We start from the raw sequence: 23,220 nt of genomic DNA, 5'->3' as shown, positions 1-23,220 counted from the left end.
GGGGTATTTGTGTGTCTGTTTTGTGGTCTGGAATCACGTGAGTGAAGGGTATTTTTGAGTCTGTTATGTGGTCTGGGAATGATGTGAGTGAGGGGTATTTGTGTGTCTGTTATGTGGTCAGGGAATGATGTGAGTGAGGGGTATTTGTGTGTCTGTTATATGGTAAGGGAATGATGATTGTGAGGGGTATTTGTGTGTCTGTTAATTGGTCAGGGAATGATGTGAGTGAGGGGTATTTGTGTCAGTGATGTGGTCAGGGAATGATGTGAGAGAGGGGTATTTGTGTGTCTGTTATGTGGTCAGGGAATGATGTGAGGGGTATTTGTGTGTCTGTTATGTGGTCAGGGAATGATGTGAGTGAGGGGTATTTGTGTGTCTGTTATGTGGTCAGGGAATGATGTGAGTGAGGGGAATTTGTGTGTCTGTTATGTGATGAGGATATGATGTGAGTGAGGGGTATTTGTGTCAGTTATGTGGTCAGGGAATGATGTGAGGGGTATTTGTGTGTCTGTTATGTGGTCAGGCAATGATGTGAGTGTGGGGTATTTGTGTGACTGTTATGTGGTCAGGGAATGATGTGAGTGAGGGGTATTTGTGTATCTGTTCTGTGGTCAGGGAATGATGTGAGTGAGGGGTATTTGTGTCTCTGTTATGTTGTCAGGGAATGTGAATGAGGGGTAGTTGTGTGTCTGTTATGTGGTCAGGGAATGATGTGAGTGAGGGGTATTTGTGCATCTGTTCTGTGGTCAGGGAATGATGTGAGTGAGGGGTATTTGTGTATCTGTTATGTGGTCAGGGAATGTGAATGAGGGGTATTTGTGTGTCAGTTATGTGGTCAGGGAAAGATGTGAGTGAGGGGTATTTGTGTGTCTGTTATATGGTCAGGGAATGATGTGAGTGAGGGGTATTTGTGTGTCTGTTATTTGGTCAGGGAATGATGTGAGTGAAGTGTATTTGTGTGTCAGTTATTTGGTCAGGGAATGATGTGAGTGAGGGGGATTTGTGTGTCTGTTATGTGGTCAGGGAATGATGTGAGGGGTATTTGTGTGTCTGTTATGTGGTCAGGGAATGATGTGAGTGAGGGGTATTTGTGTGTCTGTTATGTGGTCAGGGAAAGATGTGAGTGAGGGGTATTTGTGTGTCTGTTATGTGGTCAGGGAATGATGTGAGTGAGGGGTATTTGTGTGTCTGTTATGTGGCCAGGGAATGATGTGAGTGAGGGGTATTTGTGTGTCTGTTTTGTGGTCAGGGAATCACGTGAGTGAGGGGTATTTGTGTGTCTGTTATGTGGTCAGAGAATGATGTGAGTGAGGGGTATTTGTGTGTCTGTTATGTGGTCAGGGAATGATGTGAGTGAGGGGCATTTGTGTGTCTGTTATGTGGTCAGGGAATGATGTGAGTGAGGGGTATTTGTGTGTCAGTTATGTGGTCAGGGAATGATGTGAGTGAGGGGTATTTGTGTGTCTGTTATGTGGTCAGGGAATGATGTGAGTGAGGGGTATTTGTGTATCTGTTCTGTGGTCAGGGAATGATGTGAGTGAGGGGGATTTGTGTGTCTATACTGTGGTCAGGGAATGATGTGAGTGAGGGGTATTTGTGTGTCTGTTATGTGGTCAAGGAATATTGTGAGTGAGGGTTATTTGTGTATCTGTTCTGTGGTCAGGGAATGATGTGAGTGAGGGGTATTTGTATGTCTGTTATGTTGTCAGGGAACGTGAGTGAGGGGTATTTGTGTGTCTGTTATGTGGTCAGGGAATGATATAAGTGAGGGGTATTTTTGTGTCTGTTATGTGATGAGGATATGATGTGAGTGAGGGTTATTTGTGTGTCAGATATGTGGTCAGGGAATGATGTGAGGGGTATTTGTGTGTCTGTTATGTGATCAGGGAATGATGTGAGTGAGGGGTATTTTTGTGTCTGTTATGTGGTCAGGGAATGATGTGAGTGAGGGGTATTTGTGTGTCTGTTATGTGGTCAGGGAATGATGTGAGTAAGGGGTATTTGTGTGTCTGTTATGTGGTCAGGGAATGATGTGAGTGAGGGGTATTTGTGTATCTGTTCTGTGGTCAGACAATGATGTGAGTGAGGGGGATTTGTGTGTCTGTTATGTGGTCAGGGAATGATGTGAGTGAGGGGTATTTGTGTGTCTGTTATGTGGTCAAGGAATGTTGTGAGTGAGAGTTATTTGTGTATTTGTTCTGTGGTCAGGGAATGATGTGAGTGAGGGGTATTTGTATGTCTGTTATGTTGTCAGGGAATGTGAGTGAGGGGTATTTGTGTGTCTGTTATGTGGTCAGGGAATGATGTGAGTGAGGGGTATTTGTGTGTCAGTTATGTGGTCAGGGAATGATGTGAGGGGTATTTGTGTGTCTGTTATGTGATCAGGGAATGATGTGAGTGAGGGGTATTTGTGTGTCTGTTATGTGGTCAGGGAATGATGTGAGTGAGGGGTATTTGAGCATCTGTTCTGTGGTCAGGGAATGATGTGAGTGAGGGGTATTTGTGTGTCTGTTATGTGGTCAGGGAATGATGTGAGTGAGGGGTATTTGTGTGTTTGTTATGTGATGAGGATATGATGTGAGTGAGGGGTATTTGTGTGTCAGTTATGTGGTCAGGGAATGATGTGAGTGAGGGGTATTTGTGTGTCTGTTATATGGTCAGGGAATGATGTGAGTGAGGGGTATTTGTTTGTCTGTTATTTGGTCAGGGAATGATGTGAGTGAGGGGTATTTGAGTGTTAGTTATTTGGTCAGGGAATGATGTGAGTGAGGGGGATTTGTGTGTCTGTTATGTGGTCAGGGAATGATGTGAGGGGTATTTGTGTGTCTGTTATGTGGTCACGGAATGATGTGAGTGAGGGGTATTTGTGTGTCTGTTATGTGGTCAGGGAATGATGTGAGTGAGGGGTATTTGTGTGTCTGTTATGTGGTCAGGGAATGATGTGAGTGAGGGGTATTTGTGTGTCTGTTATGTGGTCAGGGAATGATGTGAGTGAGGGGTATTTCTGTGTCTGTAATGTGGCCAGGGAATGATGTGAGTGAGGGGTATTTGTGTGTCTGTTTTGTGGTCTGGAATCACGTGAGTGAAGGGTATTTTTGAGTCTGTTATGTGGTCTGGGAATGATGTGAGTGAGGGGTATTTGTGTGTCTGTTATGTGGTCAGGGAATGATGTGAGTGAGGGGTATTTGTGTGTCTGTTATATGGTAAGGGAATGATGATTGTGAGGGGTATTTGTGTGTCTGTTAATTGGTCAGGGAATGATGTGAGTGAGGGGTATTTGTGTCAGTGATGTGGTCAGGGAATGATGTGAGAGAGGGGTATTTGTGTGTCTGTTATGTGGTCAGGGAATGATGTGAGGGGTATTTGTGTGTCTGTTATGTGGTCAGGGAATGATGTGAGTGAGGGGTATTTGTGTGTCTGTTATGTGGTCAGGGAATGATGTGAGTGAGGGGAATTTGTGTGTCTGTTATGTGATGAGGATATGATGTGAGTGAGGGGTATTTGTGTCAGTTATGTGGTCAGGGAATGATGTGAGGGGTATTTGTGTGTCTGTTATGTGGTCAGGCAATGATGTGAGTGTGGGGTATTTGTGTGACTGTTATGTGGTCAGGGAATGATGTGAGTGAGGGGTATTTGTGTATCTGTTCTGTGGTCAGGGAATGATGTGAGTGAGGGGTATTTGTGTCTCTGTTATGTTGTCAGGGAATGTGAATGAGGGGTAGTTGTGTGTCTGTTATGTGGTCAGGGAATGATGTGAGTGAGGGGTATTTGTGCATCTGTTCTGTGGTCAGGGAATGATGTGAGTGAGGGGTATTTGTGTATCTGTTATGTGGTCAGGGAATGTGAATGAGGGGTATTTGTGTGTCAGTTATGTGGTCAGGGAAAGATGTGAGTGAGGGGTATTTGTGTGTCTGTTATATGGTCAGGGAATGATGTGAGTGAGGGGTATTTGTGTGTCTGTTATTTGGTCAGGGAATGATGTGAGTGAAGTGTATTTGTGTGTCAGTTATTTGGTCAGGGAATGATGTGAGTGAGGGGGATTTGTGTGTCTGTTATGTGGTCAGGGAATGATGTGAGGGGTATTTGTGTGTCTGTTATGTGGTCAGGGAATGATGTGAGTGAGGGGTATTTGTGTGTCTGTTATGTGGTCAGGGAAAGATGTGAGTGAGGGGTATTTGTGTGTCTGTTATGTGGTCAGGGAATGATGTGAGTGAGGGGTATTTGTGTGTCTGTTATGTGGCCAGGGAATGATGTGAGTGAGGGGTATTTGTGTGTCTGTTTTGTGGTCAGGGAATCACGTGAGTGAGGGGTATTTGTGTGTCTGTTATGTGGTCAGAGAATGATGTGAGTGAGGGGTATTTGTGTGTCTGTTATGTGGTCAGGGAATGATGTGAGTGAGGGGCATTTGTGTGTCTGTTATGTGGTCAGGGAATGATGTGAGTGAGGGGTATTTGTGTGTCAGTTATGTGGTCAGGGAATGATGTGAGTGAGGGGTATTTGTGTGTCTGTTATGTGGTCAGGGAATGATGTGAGTGAGGGGTATTTGTGTATCTGTTCTGTGGTCAGGGAATGATGTGAGTGAGGGGGATTTGTGTGTCTATACTGTGGTCAGGGAATGATGTGAGTGAGGGGTATTTGTGTGTCTGTTATGTGGTCAAGGAATATTGTGAGTGAGGGTTATTTGTGTATCTGTTCTGTGGTCAGGGAATGATGTGAGTGAGGGGTATTTGTATGTCTGTTATGTTGTCAGGGAACGTGAGTGAGGGGTATTTGTGTGTCTGTTATGTGGTCAGGGAATGATATAAGTGAGGGGTATTTTTGTGTCTGTTATGTGATGAGGATATGATGTGAGTGAGGGTTATTTGTGTGTCAGATATGTGGTCAGGGAATGATGTGAGGGGTATTTGTGTGTCTGTTATGTGATCAGGGAATGATGTGAGTGAGGGGTATTTTTGTGTCTGTTATGTGGTCAGGGAATGATGTGAGTGAGGGGTATTTGTGTGTCTGTTATGTGGTAAGGGAATGATGTGAGTGAGGCGTATTTGAGCATCTGTTCTGTGGTCAGGGAATGATGTGAGTGAGGGGTATTTGTGTATCTGTTATGTGGTCAGGGAATGTGATTGAGGGGTATTTGTGTGTGTGTTAAGTGGTCAGGGAATTATGTGAGTGAGGGGTATTTATGTGTCTGTTATGTGATGAGGATATGATGTGAGTGAGGGGTATTTGTGTGTCAGTTATGTGGTCAGGGAATGATGTGAGTGAGGGGTATTTGTGTGTCTGTTATATGGTCAGGGAATGATGTGAGTGAGGGGTATTTGTGTGTCTGTTATTTGGTCAGGGAATGATGTGAGTGAGGGGTATTTGTGTGTTAGTTATTTGGTCAGGGAAAGATGTGAGTGAGGGAGATTTGTGTGTCTGTTATGTGGTCAGAGAATGATGTGAGTGAGGGGTATTTGTGTGTCTGGTATGTGGTCAGGGAATGATGTGAGTGAAGGGTATTTTTGAGTCTGTTATGTGGTCAGGGAATGATGTGAGTGAGGGGTATTTGTGTGTCTGTTATGTGGTCAGGGAATGATGTGAGTGAGGGGTATTTGTGTGTCTGTTATATGGTAAGGGAATGATGATTGTGAGGGGTATTTGTGTGTCTGTTAATTGGTCAGGGAATGATGTGAGTGAGGGGTATTTGTGTCAGTGATGTGGTCAAGGAATGATGTGAGAGAGGGGTATTTGTTTGTCTGTTATGTGGTCAGGGAATGATGTGAGGGGTATTTGTGTGTCAGTTATGTGGTCAGGGAATGATGTGAGTGAGGGGTATTTGTGTGTCTGTTATATGGTCAGAGAATGATGTGAGTGAGGGGTATTTGTTTGTCTGTTATTTGGTCAGGGAATGATGTGAGTGAGGGGTATTTGAGTGTTAGTTATTTGGTCAGGGAATGATGTGAGTGAGGGGGATTTGTGTGTCTGTTATGTGGTCAGGGAATGATGTGAGGGGTATTTGTGTGTCTGTTATGTGGTCACGGAATGATGTGAGTGAGGGGTATTTGTGTGTCTGTTATGTGGTCAGGGAATGATGTGAGTGAGGGGTTTTTGTGTGTCTGTTATGTGGTCAGGGAATGATGTGAGTGAGGGGTATTTGTGTGTCTGTTATGTGGTCAGGGAATGATGTGAGTGAGGGGTATTTCTGTGTCTGTTATGTGGCCAGGGAATGATGTGAGTGAGGGGTATTTGTGTGTCTGTTTTGTGGTCTGGAATCACGTGAGTGAAGGGTATTTTTGAGTCTGTTATGTGGTCAGGGAATGATGTGAGTGAGGGGTATTTGTGTGTCTGTTATATGGTAAGGGAATGATGATTGTGAGGGGTATTTGTGTGTCTGTTAATTGGTCAGGGAATGATGTGAGTGAGGGGTATTTGTGTCAGTGATGTGGTCAGGGAATGATGTGAGAGAGGGGTATTTGTGTGTCTGTTATGTGGTCAGGGAATGATGTGAGTGAGGGGTATTTGTGTGTCTGTTATGTGGTCAGGGAATGATGTGAGTGAGGGGAATTTGTGTGTCTGTTATGTGATGAGGATATGATGTGAGTGAGGGGTATTTGTGTGTCAGTTATGTGGTCAGGGAATGATGTGAGGGGTATTTGTGTGTCTGTTATGTGGTCAGGCAATGATGTGAGTGTGGGGTATTTGTGTGACTGTTATGTGGTCAGGGAATGATGTGAGTGAGGGGTATTTGTGTATCTGTTCTGTGGTCAGGGAATGATGTGAGTGAGGGGTATTTGTGTCTCTGTTATGTTGTCAGGGAATGTGAATGAGGGGTAGTTGTGTGTCTGTTATGTGGTCAGGGAATGATGTGAGTGAGGGGTATTTGTGCATCTGTTCTGTGGTCAGGGAATGATGTGAGTGAGGGGTATTTGTGTATCTGTTATGTGGTCAGGGAATGTGAGTGAGGGGTATTTGTGTGTCAGTTATGTGGTCAGGGAATGATGTGAGTGAGGGGTATTTGTGTGTCTGTTATATGGTCAGGGAATGATGTGAGTGAGGGGTATTTGTGTGTCTGTTATTTGGTCAGGGAATGATGTGAGTGAAGAGTATTTGTGTGTCAGTTATTTGGTCAGGTAATGATGTGAGTGAGGGGGATTTGTGTGTCTGTTATGTGGTCAGGGAATGATGTGAGGGGTATTTGTGTGTCTGTTATGTGGTCAGGGAATGATGTGAGTGAGGGGTATTTGTGTGTCTGTTATGTGGTCAGGGAAAGATGTGAGTGAGGGGTATTTGTGTGTCTGTTATGTGGTCAGGGAATGATGTGAGTGAGGGGTATTTGTGTGTCTGTTATGTGGCCAGGGAATGATGTGAGTGAGGGGTATTTGTGTGTCTGTTTTGTGGTCAGGGAATCACGTGAGTGAGGTGTATTTGTGTGTCTGTTATGTGGTCAGAGAATGATGTGAGTGAGGGGTATTTGTGTGTATGTTATGTGGTCAGGGAATGATGTGAGTGAGGGGCATTTGTGTGTCTGTTATGTGGTCAGGGAATGATGTGAGTGAGGGGTATTTGTGTGTCTGTTATGTGGTCAGGGAATGATGTGAGTGAGGGGTATTTGTGTGTCTGTTATGTGGTCAGGGAATGATGTGAGTGAGGGGTATTTGTGTATCTGTTCTGTGGTCAGGGAATGATGTGAGTGAGGGGGATTTGTGTGTCTATACTGTGGTCAGGGAATGATGTGAGTGAGGGGTATTTGTGTGTCTGTTATGTGGTCAAGGAATATTGTGAGTGAGGGTTATTTGTGTATCTGTTCTGTGGTCAGGGAATGATGTGAGTGAGGGGTATTTGTATGTCTGTTATGTTGTCAGGGAACGTGAGTGAGGGGTATTTGTGTGTCTGTTATGTGGTCAGGGAATGATATAAGTGAGGGGTATTTTTGTGTCTGTTATGTGATGAGGATATGATGTGAGTGAGGGGTATTTGTGTGTCAGATATGTGGTCAGGGAATGATGTGAGGGGTATTTGTGTGTCTGTTATGTGATCAGGGAATGATGTGAGTGAGGGGTATTTTTGTGTCTGTTATGTGGTCAGGGAATGATGTGAGTGAGGGGTATTTGTGTGTCTGTTATGTGGTCAGGGAATGATGTGAGTGAGGGGTATTTGAGCATCTGTTCTGTGGTCAGGGAATGATGTGAGTGAGGGGTATTTGTGTATCTGTTATGTGGTCAGGGAATGTGATTGAGGGGTATTTGTGTGTGTGTTAAGTGGTCAGGGAATTATGTGAGTGAGGGGTATTTATGTGTCTGTTATGTGATGAGGATATGATGTGAGTGAGGGGTATTTGTGTGTCAGTTATGTGGTCAGGGAATGATGTGAGTGAGGGGTATTTGTGTGTCTGTTATATGGTCAGGGAATGATGTGAGTGAAGGGTATTTGTGTGTCTGTTATTTGGTCAGGGAATGATGTGAGTGAGGGGTATTTGTGTGTTAGTTATTTGGTCAGGGAAAGATGTGAGTGAGGGAGATTTGTGTGTCTGTTATGTGGTCAGAGAATGATGTGAGTGAGGGGTATTTGTGTGTCTGGTATGTGGTCAGGGAATGATGTGAGTGAAGGGTATTTTTGAGTCTGTTATGTGGTCAGGGAATGATGTGAGTGAGGGGTATTTGTGTGTCTGTTATGTGGTCAGGGAATGATGTGAGTGAGGGGTATTTGTGTGTCTGTTATATGGTAAGGGAATGATGATTGTGAGGGGTATTTGTGTGTCTGTTAATTGGTCAGGGAATGATGTGAGTGAGGGGTATTTGTGTCAGTGATGTGGTCAAGGAATGATGTGAGAGAGGGGTATTTGTTTGTCTGTTATGTGGTCAGGGAATGATGTGAGGGGTATTTGTGTCAGTGATGTGGTCAAGGAATGATGTGAGAGAGGGGTATTTGTTTGTCTGTTATGTGGTCAGGGAATGATGTGAGTGAGGGGTATTTGTGTGTCTGTTATGTGGTCAGGGAATGATGTGAGTGAGGGGAATTTGTGTGTCTGTTATGTGATGAGGATATGATGTGAGTGAGGGGTATTTGTGTGTCAGTTATGTGGTCAGGGAATGATGTGAGGAGTATTTGTGTGTCTGTTATGTGGTCAGGCAATGATGTGAGTGTGGGGTATTTGTGTGACTGTTATGTGGTCAGGGAATGATGTGAGTGAGGGGTATTTGTGTATCTGTTCTGTGGTCAGGGAATGATGTGAGTGAGGGGTATTTCTGTGTCTGTTATGTTGTCAGGGAATGTGAGTGAGGGGTAGTTGTGTGTCTGTTATGTGGTCAGAGAATGATGTGAGTGAGGGGTATTTGTGTGTCTGTTATGTGGTCAGGGAATGATGTGAGTGAGGGGTATTTGTGTGTCTGTTATGTGGTCAGGGAATGATGTGAGTGAGGGGTATTTGTGTGTCTGTTATGTGGTCAGGGAATGATGTGAGTGAGGGGTATTTGTGTGTCTGTTATGTGGTCAGGGATTGACGTGAGTGAGGGGTATTTGTGTATCTGTTCTGTGGTCAGGGAATGATGTGAGTGAGGGGGATTTGTGTGTCTGTTATGTGGTCAGGGAATGATGTGAGTGAGGGGTATTTCTGTGTCTGTTATGTGGTCAAGGAATGTTGTGAGTGAGGGTTATTTGTGTATCTGTTCTGTGGTATGGGAATGATGTGAGTGAGGGGTATTTGTATGTCTGTTATGTTGTCAGGGAATGTGAGTGAGGGGTATTTGTATGTCTGTTATGTGGTCAGGGAATGATGTAAGTGAGGGGTATTTTTGTGTCTGTTATGTGATGAGGATATGATGTGAGTGAGGGGTATTTGTGTGTCAGTTATGTGGTCAGGGAATGATGTGAGGGGTATTTGTGTGTCTGTTATGTGATCAGGGAATGATGTGAGTGAGGGGTATTTGTGTGTCTGTTATGTGGTCAGGGAATGATGTGAGTGAGGGGTATTTGTGTGTCCGTTATTTCGTTAGGGAATGATGTGAGTGAGGGGTATTTGAGCATCTGTTCTGTGGTCAGGGAATGATGTGAGTGAGGGGTATTTGTGTGTCTGTTATGTGGTCAGGGAATAATGTGAGTGAGGGGTATTTTTGTGTCTGTTATGTGGTCAGGGAATGATGTAAGTGAGGGGTATTGTTGTGTCTGTTATGTGATGAGGATATGATGTGAGTGAGGGGTATTTGTGTGTCAGTTGTGTGGTCAGGGAATGATGTGAGGGGTATTTGTGTGTCTGTTATGTGATCAGGGAATGATGTGAGTGAGGGGTATTTGTGTGTCTGTTATGTGGTCAGGGAATGATGTGAGTGAGGGGTATTTGTGTGTCTGTTATGTGGTCAGGGAATGATGTGAGTGAGGGGTATTTGTGCATCTGTTCTGTGGTCAGGGAATGATGTGAGTGAGGGGTATTTGTGTATCTGTTATGTGGTCAGGGAATGTGAGTGAGGGGTATTTGTGTGTCAGTTATGTGGTCAGGGAATGATGTGAGTGAGGGGTATTTGTGCGTCTGTTATTTGGTCAGGGAATGATGTGAGTGAGGGGGATTTGTGTGTCTGTTATGTGGTCAGGGAATGATGTGAGGGGTATTTGTGTGTCTGTTATGTGGTCAGGGAATGATGTGAGTGAGGGGTATTTGTGTGTCTGTTATGTGGTCAGGGAAAGATGTGAGTGAGGGGTATTTGTGTGTCTGTTATGTGATCAGGGAATGATGTGAGTGAGGGGGATTTGTGTGTCTGTTATGTGGTCAGGGAATGATGTGAGGGGTATTTGTGTGTCTGTTATGTGGTCAGGGAATGATGTGAGTGAGGGGTATTTGTGCATCTGTTCTGTGGTCAGGGAATGATGTGAGTGAGGGGTATTTGTGTATCTGTTATGTGGTCAGGGAATGTGAGTGAGGGGTATTTGTGTGTCAGTTATGTGGTCAGGGAATGATGTGAGTGAGGGGTATTTGTGTGTCTGTTATTTGGTCAGGGAATGATGTCAGTGAGGGGGATTTGTGTGTCTGTTATGTGGTCAGGGAATGATGTGAGGGGTATTTGTGTGTCTGTTATGTGGTCAGGGAATGATGTGAGTGAGGGGTATTTGTGTGTCTGTTATGTGGTCAGGGAAAGATGTGAGTGAGGGGTATTTGTGTGTCTGTTATGTGATCAGGGAATGATGTGAGTGAGGGGGATTTGTGTGTCTGTTATGTGGTCAGGGAATGATGTGAGGGGTATTTGTGTGTCTGTTATGTGATCAGGGAATGATGTGAGTGAGGGGTATTTGTGTGTCTGTTATGTGGCCAGGGAATGATGTGAGTGAGGGGTATTTGTGTGTCTGTTTTGTGGTCAGGGAATCACGTGAGTGAGGGGTATTTGTGTGTCTGTTATCTGGTCAGAGAATGATGTGAGTGAGAGGTGTTTGTGTGTCTGTTATGTGGTCAGGGAATGATGTGAGTGAGGGGCATTTGTGTGTCTGTTATGTGGTCAGGGAATGATGTGAGTGAGGGGTATTTGTGTGTCTGTTATGTGGTCAGGGAATGATGTGAGTGAGGGGTATTTGTGTGTCAGTTATGTGGTCAGGGAATGATGTGAGTGAGGGGTATTTGTGTATCTGTTCTGTGGTCAGGGAATGATGTGAGTGAGGGGGATTTGTGTGTCTGTTATGTGGCCAGGGAATGATGTGAGTGAGGGGTATTTGTGTGTCTGTTATGTGGTCAAGGAATGTTGTGAGTGAGGGTTATTTGTGTATCTGTTATGTGGTCAGGGAATGATATAAGTGAGGGGTATTTTTGTGTCTGTTATGTGATGAGGATATGATGTGAGTGAGGGGTATTTGTGTGTCAGTTATGTGGTCAGGGAATGATGTGAGGGGTATTTGTGTGTCTGTTACGTGATCAGGGAATGATGTGAGTGAGGGGTATTTGTGTGTCTGTTATGTGGTCAGGGAATGATGTGAGTGAGGGGTATTTGTGTGTCTGTTATGTGGTCAGGGAATGATGTGAGTGAGGGGTATTTGAGCATCTGTTCTGTGGTCAGGGAATGATGTGAGTGAGGGGTATTTGTGTGTCTGTTATGTGGTCAGGGAATGATGTGAGTGAGGGGTATTTTTGTGTATGTTATGTGATGAGGATATGATGTGAGTGAGGGCTATTTGTGTGTCAGTTATGTGGTCAGGGAATGATGTGAGGGGAATTTGTGTGTCTGTTATGTGGTCAAGGAATGTTGTGAGTGAGGGTTATTTGTGTATCTGTTCTGTGGTCAGGGAATGATGTGAGTGAGGGGTATTTGTATGTCTGTTATGTTGTCAGGGAACGTGAGTGAGGGGTATTTGTGTGTCTGTTATGTGGTCAGGGAATGATATAAGTGAGGGGTATTTTTGTGTCTGTTATGTGATGAGGATATGATGTGAGTGAGGGGTATTTGTGTGTCAGTTATGTGGTCAGGGAATGATGTGAGGGGTATTTGTGTGTCTGTTATGTGGTCAGGGAATGATATAAGTGAGGGGTATTTTTGTGTCTGTTATGTGATGAGGATATGATGTGAGTGAGAGGTATTTGTGTGTCTGTTAAGTTGTCAGGGAATCATGTGAGTGAGGGGTATTTGTGTGTCTGTTATGTGGTCAGGGAATGATGTGAGTGAGGGGTATTTGAGCATTTGTTCTGTGGTCAGGGAATGATGTGAGTGAGGGGTATTTGTGTATCTGTTATGTGGTCAGGGAATGTGAGTGAGGGGTATTTGTGTGTCTGTTATGTGGTCAGGGAATTAAGTGAGTGAGGGGTATTTGAGCATTTGTTCTGTGGTCAGGGAATGATGTGAGTGAGGGGTATTTGTGTATCTGTTATGTGGTCAGGGAATGTGAGTGAGGGGTATTTGTGTGTCTGTTATGTGATCAGGGAATTATGTGAGTGAGGGGTATTTTTGTGTCTGTTATGTGATGAGGATATGATGTGAGTGAGGGGTATTTGTGTGTCAGTTATGTGGTCAGGGAATGATGTGAGTGAGGGGTATTTGTGTGTGTTATATGGTCAGGGAATGATGTGAGTGAGGGGTATTTGTGTGTCTGTTATTTGGTCAGGGAATGATGTGAGTGAGGGGTATTTGTGTGTTAGTTATTTGGTCAGGGAATGATGTGAGTGAGGGGGATTTGTGTGTCTGTTATGTGGTCAGGGAATGATGTGAGGGGTATTTGTGTGTCTGTTATGTGGTCAGGGAATGATGTGAGTGAGGGGTATTTGTGTGTCTGTTTTGTGGTCTGGAATCACGTGAGTGAGGGGTATTTGTGTGTCTGTTATGTGGTCAGAGAATGATGTGAGTGAAGGGTATTTGTGTGTCTGTTATGTGGTCAGGGAATGATGTGAGTGAAGGGTATTTTTGTGTCTGTTATGTGGTCAGGGAATGATGTGAGTGAGGGGTATTTGTGTGTCTGTTATGTGGTCAGGGAATGATGTGAGTGAGGGGTATTTGTGTGTCTGTTATATGGTAAGGGAATGATGATTGTGAGGGGTATTTGTGTGTCTGTTAATTGGTCAGGGAATGATGTGAGTGAGGGGTATTTGTGTCAGTGATGTGGTCAGGGAATGATGTGAGTGAGGGGTATTTGTGTGTCTGTTATGTGGTCAGGGAATGATGTGAGTGAGGGGTATTTGTGTGTCTGTTATGTGGTCAGGGAATGATGTGAGTGAGGGGTATTTGTGTGTCTGTTTTGTGGTCAGGGAATGATGTGAGTGAGGGGTATTTGTGTGTCTGTTATGTGGTCAAGGAATGTTGTGAGTGAGGGTTATTTGTGTATCTGTTCTGTGGTCAGGGAATGATGTGAGTGAGGGGTATTTGTATGTCTGTTATGTTGTCAGGGAAGGTGAGTGAGGGGTATTTGTGTGTCTGTTATGTGGTCAGGGAATGATGTAAGTGAGGGGTATTGTTGTGTCTGTTATGTGATGAGGATATGATGTGAGTGAGGGGTATTTGTGTGTCAGTTATGTGGTCAGGGAATGATGTGAGGGGTATTTGTGTGTCTGTTATGTGATCAGGGAATGATGTGAGTGAGGGGTATTTGTGTGTCTGTTATGTGGTCAGGGAATGATGTGAGTGAGGCGTATTTGTGTGTCTGTTATGTGGTCAGGGAATGATGTGAGTGAGAGGTATTTGTGCATCTGTTCTGTGGTCAGGGAATGATGTGAGTGAGGGGTATTTGTGTATCTGTTATGTGGTCAGGGAATGTGAGTGAGGGGTATTTGTGTGTCAGTTATGTGGTCAGGGAATGATGTGAGTGAGGGGTATTTGTGTGTTTGTTATTTGGTCAGGGAATGATGTGAGTGAGGGGGATTTGTGTGTCTGTTATGTGGTCAGGGAATGATGTGAGGGGTATTTGTGTGTCTGTTATGTGGTCAGGGAATGATGTGAGTGAGGGGTATTTGTGTGTCTGTTATGTGGTCAGGGAAAGATGTGAGTGAGGGGTATTTGTGTGTCTGTTATGTGATCAGGGAATGATGTGAGTGAGGGGTATTTGTGTGTCTGTTATGTGACCAGGGAATGATGTGAGTGAGGGGTATTTGTGTGTCTGTTTTGTGGTCAGGGAATCACGTGAGTGAGGGGTATTTGTGTGTCTGTTATCTGGTCAGAGAATGATGTGAGTGAGAGGTGTTTGTGTGTCTGTTATGTGGTCAGGGAATGATGTGAGTGAGGGGCATTTGTGTGTCTGTTATGTGGTCAGGGAATGATGTGAGTGAGGGGTATTTGTGTGTCTGTTATGTGGTCAGGGAATGATGTGAGTGAGGGGTATTTGTGTGTCTGTTATGTGGTCAGGGAATGATGTGAGTGAGGGGTATTTGTGTATCTGTTCTGTGGTCAGGGAATGATGTGAGTGAGGGGGATTTGTGTGTCTGCTATGTGGTCAGGGAATGATGTGAGTGAGGGGTATTTGTGTGTCTGTTATGTGGTCAAGGAATGTTGTGAGTGAGGGTTATTTGTGTATCTGTTATGTGGTCAGGGAATGATATAAGTGAGGGGTATTTTTGTGTCTGTTATGTGATGAGGATATGATGTGAGTGAGGGGTATTTGTGTGTCAGTTATGTGGTCAGGGAATGATGTGAGGGGTATTTGTGTGTCTGTTATGTGATCAGGGAATGATGTGAGTGAGGGGTATTTGTGTGTCTGTTATGTGGTCAGGGAATGATGTGAGTGAGGGGTATTTGAGCATCTGTTCTGTGGTCAGGGAATGATGTGAGTGAGGGGTATTTGTGTGTCTGTTATGTGGTCAGGGAATGATGTGAGTGAGGGGTATTTGTGTGTTTGTTATGTGATGAGGATATGATGTGAGTGAGGGGTATTTGTGTGTCAGTTATGTGGTCAGGGAATGATGTGAGTGAGGGGTATTTGTGTGTCTGTTATATGGTCAGGGAATGATGTGAGTGAGGGGTATTTGTTTGTCTGTTATTTGGTCAGGGAATGATGTGAGTGAGGGGTATTTGTGTGTTAGTTATTTGGTCAGGGAATGATGTGAGTGAGGGGGATTTGTGTGTCTGTTATGTGGTCAGGGAATGATGTGAGGGGTATTTGTGTGTCTGTTATGTGGTCAGGGAATGATGTGAGTGAGGGGTATTTGTGTGTCTGTTATGTGGTCAGGGAATGATGTGAGTGAGGGGTATTTGTGTGTCTGTTATGTGGTCAGGGAATGATGTGAGTGAGGGGTATTTGTGTGTCTGTTATGTGGTCAGGGAATGATGTGAGTGAGGGGTATTTCTGTGTCTGTTATGTGGCCAGGGAATGATGTGAGTGAGGGGTATTTGTGTGTCTGTTTTGTGGTCTGGAATCACGTGAGTGAAGGGTATTTTTGAGTCTGTTATGTGGTCTGGGAATGATGTGAGTGAGGGGTATTTGTGTGTCTGTTATGTGGTCAGGGAATGATGTGAGTGAGGGGTATTTGTGTCTGTTATATGGTAAGGGAATGATGATTGTGAGGGGTATTTGTGTGTCTGTTAATTGGTCAGGGAATGATGTGAGTGAGGGGTATTTGTGTCAGTGATGTGGTCAGGGAATGATGTGAGAGAGGGGTATTTGTGTGTCTGTTATGTGGTCAGGGAATGATGTGAGGGGTATTTGTGTGTCTGTTATGTGGTCAGGGAATGATGTGAGTGAGGGGTATTTGTGTGTCTGTTATGTGGTCAGGGAATGATGTGAGTGAGGGGAATTTGTGTGTCTGTTATGTGATGAGGATATGATGTGAGTGAGGGGTATTTGTGTGTCAGTTATGTGGTCAGGGAATGATGTGAGGGGTATTTGTGTGTCTGTTATGTGGTCAGGCAATGATGTGAGTGTGGGGTATTTGTGTGACTGTTATGTGGTCAGGGAATGATGTGAGTGAGGGGTATTTGTGTTTCTGTTCTGTGGTCAGGGAATGATGTGAGTGAGGGGTATTTGTGTCTCTGTTATGTTGTCAGGGAATGTGAATGGGGGGTAGTTGTGTGTCTGTTATGTGGTCAGGGAATGATGTGAGTGAGGGGTATTTTTGTGTCTGTTATGTGATGAGGATATGATGTGAGTGAGGGCTATTTGTGTGTCAGTTATGTGGTCAGGGAATGATGTGAGGGGAATTTGTGTGTCTGTTATGTGGTCAGGGAATGATGTGAGTGAGGGGTATTTGTGTGTCCGTTATGTGGTCAGGGAATGATGTGAGTGAGGGGTATTTGTGTGTCTGTTATGTGGTCAAGGAATGTTGTGAGTGAGGGTTATTTGTGTATCTGTTCTGTGGTCAGGGAATGATGTGAGTGAGGGGTATTTGTATGTCTGTTATGTTGTCAGGGAACGTGAGTGAGGGGTATTTGTGTGTCTGTTATGTGGTCAGGGAATGATATAAGTGAGGGGTATTTTTGTGTCTGTTATGTGATGAGGATATGATGTGAGTGAGGGGTATTTGTGTGTCAGTTATGTGGTCAGGGAATGATGTGAGGGGTATTTGTGTGTCTGTTATGTGGTCAGGGAATGATATAAGTGAGGGGTATTTTTGTGTCTGTTATGTGATGAGGATATGATGTGAGTGAGAGGTATTTGTGTGTCTGTTAAGTTGTCAGGGAATGATGTGAGTGAGGGGTATTTGTGTGTCTGTTATGTGGTCAGGGAATGATGTGAGTGAGGGGTATTTGAGCATTTGTTCTGTGGTCAGGGAATGATGTGAGTGAGGGGTATTTGTGTATCTGTTATGTGGTCAGGGAATGTGAGTGAGGGGTATTTGTGTGTCTGTTATGTGGTCAGGGAATTAAGTGAGTGAGGGGTATTTGAGCATTTGTTCTGTGGTCAGGGAATGATGTGAGTGAGGGGTATTTGTGTATCTGTTATGTGGTCAGGGAATGTGAGTGAGGGGTATTTGTGTGTCTGTTATGTGATCAGGGAATTATGTGAGTGAGGGGTATTTTTGTGTCTGTTATGTGATGAGGATATGATGTGAGTGAGGGGTATTTGTGTGTCAGTTATGTGGTCAGGGAATGATGTGAGTGAGGGGTATTTTTGTGTGTTATATGGTCAGGGAATGATGTGAGTGAGGGGTATTTGTGTGTCTGTTATTTGGTCAGGGAATGATGTGAGTGAGGGGTATTTGTGTGTTAGTTATTTGGTCAGGGAATGATGTGAGTGAGGGGGATTTGTGTGTCTGTTATGTGGTCAGGGAATGATGTGAGGGGTATTTGTGTGTCTGTTATGTGGTCAGGGAATGATGTGAGTGAGGGGTATTTGTGTGTCTGTTTTGTGGTCTGGAATCACGTGAGTGAGGGGTATTTGTGTGTCTGTTATGTGGTCAGAGAATGATGTGAGTGAAGGGTATTTGTGTGTCTGTTATGGGGTCAGGGAATGATGTGAGTGAAGGGTATTTTTGTGTCTGTTATGTGGTCAGGGAATGATGTGAGTGAGGGGTATTTGTGTGTCTGTTATGTGGTCAGGGAATGATGTGAGTGAGGGGTATTTGTGTGTCTGTTATATGGTAAGGGAATGATGATTGTGAGGGGTATTTGTGTGTCTGTTAATTGGTCAGGGAATGATGTGAGTGAGGGGTATTTGTGTCAGTGATGTGGTCAGGGAATGATGTGAGAGAGGGGTATTTGTGTGTCTGTTATGTGGTCAGGGAATGATGTGAGGGGTATTTGTGTGTCTGTTATGTGGTCAGGGAATGATGTGAGTGAGGGGTATTTGTGTGTCTGTTATGTGGTCAGGGAATGATGTGAGTGAGGGGTATTTGTGTGTCTGTTATGTGGCCAGGGAATGATGTGAGTGAGGGGTATTTGTGTGTCTGTTTTGTGGTCAGGGAATCACGTGAGTGAGGGGTATTTGTGTGTCTGTTATGTGGTCAGAGAATGATGTGAGTGAGGGGTATTTGTGTGTCTGTTATGTGGTCAGGGAATGATGTGAGTGAGGGGTATTTGTGTGTCTGTTATGTGGTCAGGGAATGATGTGAGTGAGGGGTATTTGTGTGTCTGTTATGTGGTCAGGGAATGATGTGAATGAGGGGTATTTGTGTGTCTGTTATATGGTCAGGGAATGATGATTGTGAGGGGTATTTGTGTGTCTGTTAATTGGTCAGGGAATGATGTGAGTGAGGGGTATTTGTGTCAGTGATGTGGTCAGGGAATGATGTGAGTGAGGGGTATTTGTGTGTCTGTTATGTGGTCAGGGAATGATGTGAGGGGTATTTGTGTGTCTGTTATGTGGTCAGGGAATGATGTGAGTGAGGGGTATTTGTGTGTCTGTTATGTGGTCAGGGAATGATGTGAGTGAGGGGTATTTGTGTGTCTGTTATGTGGTCAGGGAATGATGTGAGTGAGGGTTATTTGTGTGTCTGTTATGTGGTCAGGGAATCACATGAGTGAGGGGTATTTGTGTGTCTGTTATGTGGTCAGGGAATGATGTGAGTGAGGGGTATTTGTATGTCTGTTATGTGGTGAGGGAATGATGTGAGTGATGGGTATTTGTGTGTCTGTTATGTGGTCAGGGAATGATGTGAGTCAGGGGTATTTTTGTGTCTGTTATGTGATGAGGATATGATGTGAGTGAGGTGTATTTGTGTGTCAGTTATGTGGTCAGGGAATGATGTGAGTGAGGGGTGTCTGTGTGTCTGTTATATGGTCAGGGAATGATGTGAGTGAGGGGTATTTGTATGTCTGTTATTTGGTTAGGGAATGATGTGAGGGGTATTTGTGTGTCAGTTATTTGGTCAGGGAATGATGTGAGTGAGGGCTATTTGTGTGTCTGTTATGTGGTCAGGGAATGATATGAGTGAGGGGTATTTGTGTGTCTGTTATGTGGTGAGGACATGATGTGAGTGGAGGGGTATTTGTGTGTCTGATATGAGGTCACGGTATGATGTGAGTGAGGGGTATTTGTGTGTCTGTTATGTGTTGAGGTTATTATGTGAGTGAGGGGTATTTGTGTGTCTGTTATGTGATCAGGGCATAATGTGAGTGGAGGAGTTTTTATGTGTCATTTTTTTGGTCAGGTAATGATGTGAGTGAGGGATATTTGTGTGTCTGTTATGTGGTGAGGATATGATGTGAGTGAGGGATATTTGTGTGTCAGTTATGTGGTCTGGGCATGATGTGAGTGAGGGGTATTTGTGTGTCAGTTATGTGGTCAGGGAATGATGTGAGTGAGGGTTGCTTGTGTGTCTGTTATATGGTCAGGGAATGATGTGAGTGAGGGGTATTTGTGTGTCTGTTATTTGATCAGGGAATGATGTGAGTGAGGGATATTTGTGTATCAGTTATGTGGTCAGGGAATGATGTGAGTGAGGGGTATTTGCGTGTCTGTTATGTGGTGAGGATATGATGTGAGTGAGGGCTATTTGTGTGTCAGTTATGTGTTCAGGGAATGATGTGAGTGAGGGGTATTTTTGTGTTAGTTACGTGGTCAGGGAATGATGTGAGTGAGGGTTTTTTGTGAGTTTGTTATGTGGTCAGGGAATGATGTGATTATTGCACTTTGAGTGAAATTCAAAGTGCAATAATCCTTTATGGCCTGTAAAGAAGAAGGATACGAACACATGGAGACTCTCAATTGATCTCAAGGTTCTGAACAAATACTCCCCCATGTCAGCACAGGTAGTTGCAGAAACACCAGACATAATGGCGAGGATAAATGGCAAAAGCCAAGTGTTCTCAACCATTGATGTGGCTAATGGCTTTTTTTCCATAGCTTTGACTGAAAGTTGCAGGTATAAATTTGCATTGACTGTACGTGATACGCAATACATGTTCTGTGTCCTACCCCAATGGTTACATAGTAGACCGATGGTATTTTCATCAGGCATTAGCAGCAGTGCTGAGTGTTTTCTCATGCCCAGAATGCCTGTTACAGTATGTCGATGACCTACTCCTTCATACAGAGACCATGGAAGAACACTTAACCCTCTTACAGGAATTGTTAGGCCTCCTGTCACGTGCAGGACTGAAGCTGAGTCCTCACAAGGCAAACCTGGCTAGGTCAGAGGTAACATTCCTAGGTGTTAAGATTGCCCACGGAACAAAGGGTATCATGGCTGCCCGCGTGGAAGCAATGATAAAACTACCCAAGCCAGGCACTATGCAGGACTTACGTAAGTTCCTGGGTGTTGCAAACTTCATGAGGGAATTCATAGAGGACTTTGCTACCAAAGCAAAGCCCCTCTATGAATTACTCAGAGGTGAAAAACCATCATTACAGGGATGGGCAGAAACACAGGAGCAAGCTTTCACCACACTTAAAAGAAGTTTGTCCTCCGCCCCAGTATTAGCTACCCCACATCCAGATGATGAATTGGCCATCCAAGCACATGCTGGTTCAGAGTCTATATCAGCGGTCCTCCTTCAAGAGGTGGGAACAATGACAAGACCTCTTGGATATTTCTCAAGACTCCTTTCACCAGTTGAAAAAGGTTTTGATGAGTGTGCAAAGCAACTTGCAGCCATTCATTATGCTGTCAAAGTGACTGAGCATATTGTAGGGTTCAGGCAGCTCAATGTGCAAACACCACACTCTCCATTAACCCTCCTACTTCGGGACACACTTCCTGGAGTCTCTCAACAGAGGTTTGGGAGGTGGATAATGGACCTCAGTGGAAGGAATATCAAAATCTGTCACAAGGCTAAGTATGTCCTTTCCCAGTTGTTAAACACAACTGGAACAGAACATGATTGTGGTCAGGTAACACATTCCTTTACTACACCATTTTTTAGACAGGTAGTGCACCCTGATGACAGAATCATCTTTGTTGATGGGTCACGTTTTCATCTTGATGGGTCATATGTGACAGGATATGCGGTCTTGGATGAGACCACAGGAACTCAGAGTCTGGTTAGACTCCCAGGTCACCTGTCAGCCCAACGTGCTGAATTGGAGGCAGTGAAGGAAGCACTCTTCATCCACCCCCCAGGGAGACGCACTATATATAGTGACAGCTCATATGTAGTGCGGTCTCTCACATTACATCTTGAGACTTGGCAAAAACGTGGATTTGTGGACAGCCAGAATAAACCTCTGGCACATGTTTCAGTTTTAAAGGAACTTTGGGAATGGGGTAAGACCCATCCCGATGATGCAGCAATCATCAAAGTGTCTGCACACCAAAAAGGGAGCAATCCCCTAATCATGGGTAACAATGCAGCGGATGAAGCGGCAAAAATCGCAGCAGTATCTGGGATCTTTCGGGATCCGGATGCTGAAACTTTGCCCTCAATCCAGGTGGCAGCACGTAGAAAAGTCCTTGAAGAAGGACTGGTGTCATTTGAAGAGGAACAGGCAAAAGATGCTGTTCTTATGACTCACAGAATTTCACCACAAGATCCCTGGTCTATAAGACAGGGCATACTGTGCCACTCACCAGGAGAAGGATTAGAACCTCTCCCTGCAGTACCCTCACATCTTCAAGTGGAACTGACAAGGCTTAATCATCAGCTCCTTGGACACCCTGGCCAGGATAAACTTTTCTCTCTTTTAAAGAGCAAATTATACTGGTCAGGAATGTTCAAAATAGTAGAAAATGTCACCCAACAGTGTTTGGTGTGTGCCCAAATCAACCCTCGGGCACCAGCACTTAAGCCAGTGTTACAGCTTGTGCCTCCTGCAGAGGGGCCCTTGTCATCCTTACAAATAGACTTCATAGGACCACTACCAGCTGGCAGCCGAAATTGTCATTATGCCTTGGTAGTAGTTGACGTGTTCTCAAAGTGGGTAGAAGCCATTCCTACAGCGAATTACTCAGCGTCCAATACAGCACGGGTTCTATGGGAACAGATTTTGTCATGCTGGGGTATCCCTAGGATCATAGAATCTGATCGAGGGACCCATTTCACTGGCAAGGTCATGAAAGCCCTTTGTGAACTTCTGGACATAAGGCAGCGCTTCCATGTTCCTTATCATCCCCAATCAGCGGGGGTCGTGGAACGTATGAATCGGACCATCAAGGCCCGGTTAGCCAAGTCACTGTTGCAGAAGGGCTCTTCTTGGGTAACAGCCTTACCCACAATACCCATGGGTATTAGGGCTACGGAAGCATCCACCACAGGGATCACTCCGTTTGAGCTCATGACAGGTCGCAAAATGCCACTTTGTTTCCCTAATGAGCCACAATTGTCAAACCCCATGAAAGATGCTATCGCGAGAGATGTGTTCCTGCAACAGGTACAAGATAATATCAAGGGACTGTTGCCTTATGCAGCTATGCGGCTGCATAAACCCTATCTACAGGGGGAGACACCCATGCCCTCTGTAGGTGAGTTAGTAATGGTTAAAGTTTTCCGTAAAGCAGGTCCTTGGGATGCAAACTGGGAGGGACCATATCAAGTCCTTGAAACAATGGGTGATACCATGTTGAAGGTCCAAAGGCCAGTAACTACAAAGAGAGACTCTCAAAGGAGACTCAAGGTTCTCTGGGTCCATATAGACCAGGCAAAGACCACCAGGACCTCTCCAGCCCAATAAGGTGCCAGGGTACTCAATCAATAGGTAGGGTAAGAGGAAACATAAAACAGGAGACTGGTCTTTTTGAAATTCCACATAGGGTTATACCTAAACTGCCTTAAAAAGAACTATACTCATGCCTTCTCTCTTAGCAGATCATGGAACCAGAAAGAGAAGCTGTTTCCCCAGTTCCCAAAGGACACAATTACAAATCTCATTCAGCTTTAGGAACCAAGAGGTGCAGGGTAAAATGACCTCTAAAAAAACTAAACTTACGGATACTGGTACTACTGGTAGGTGTGGTACTGGTAGCATCCGTTACCCCTCCTA

Source organism: Taudactylus pleione, unplaced genomic scaffold (assembly GCF_031769625.1).
Source record: "Taudactylus pleione unplaced genomic scaffold, aTauple2 ptg000707l, whole genome shotgun sequence".
Classification (NCBI taxonomy): Eukaryota; Metazoa; Chordata; class Amphibia; order Anura; family Myobatrachidae; genus Taudactylus; species Taudactylus pleione.
This window is presented reverse-complemented; position numbering follows the sequence as displayed.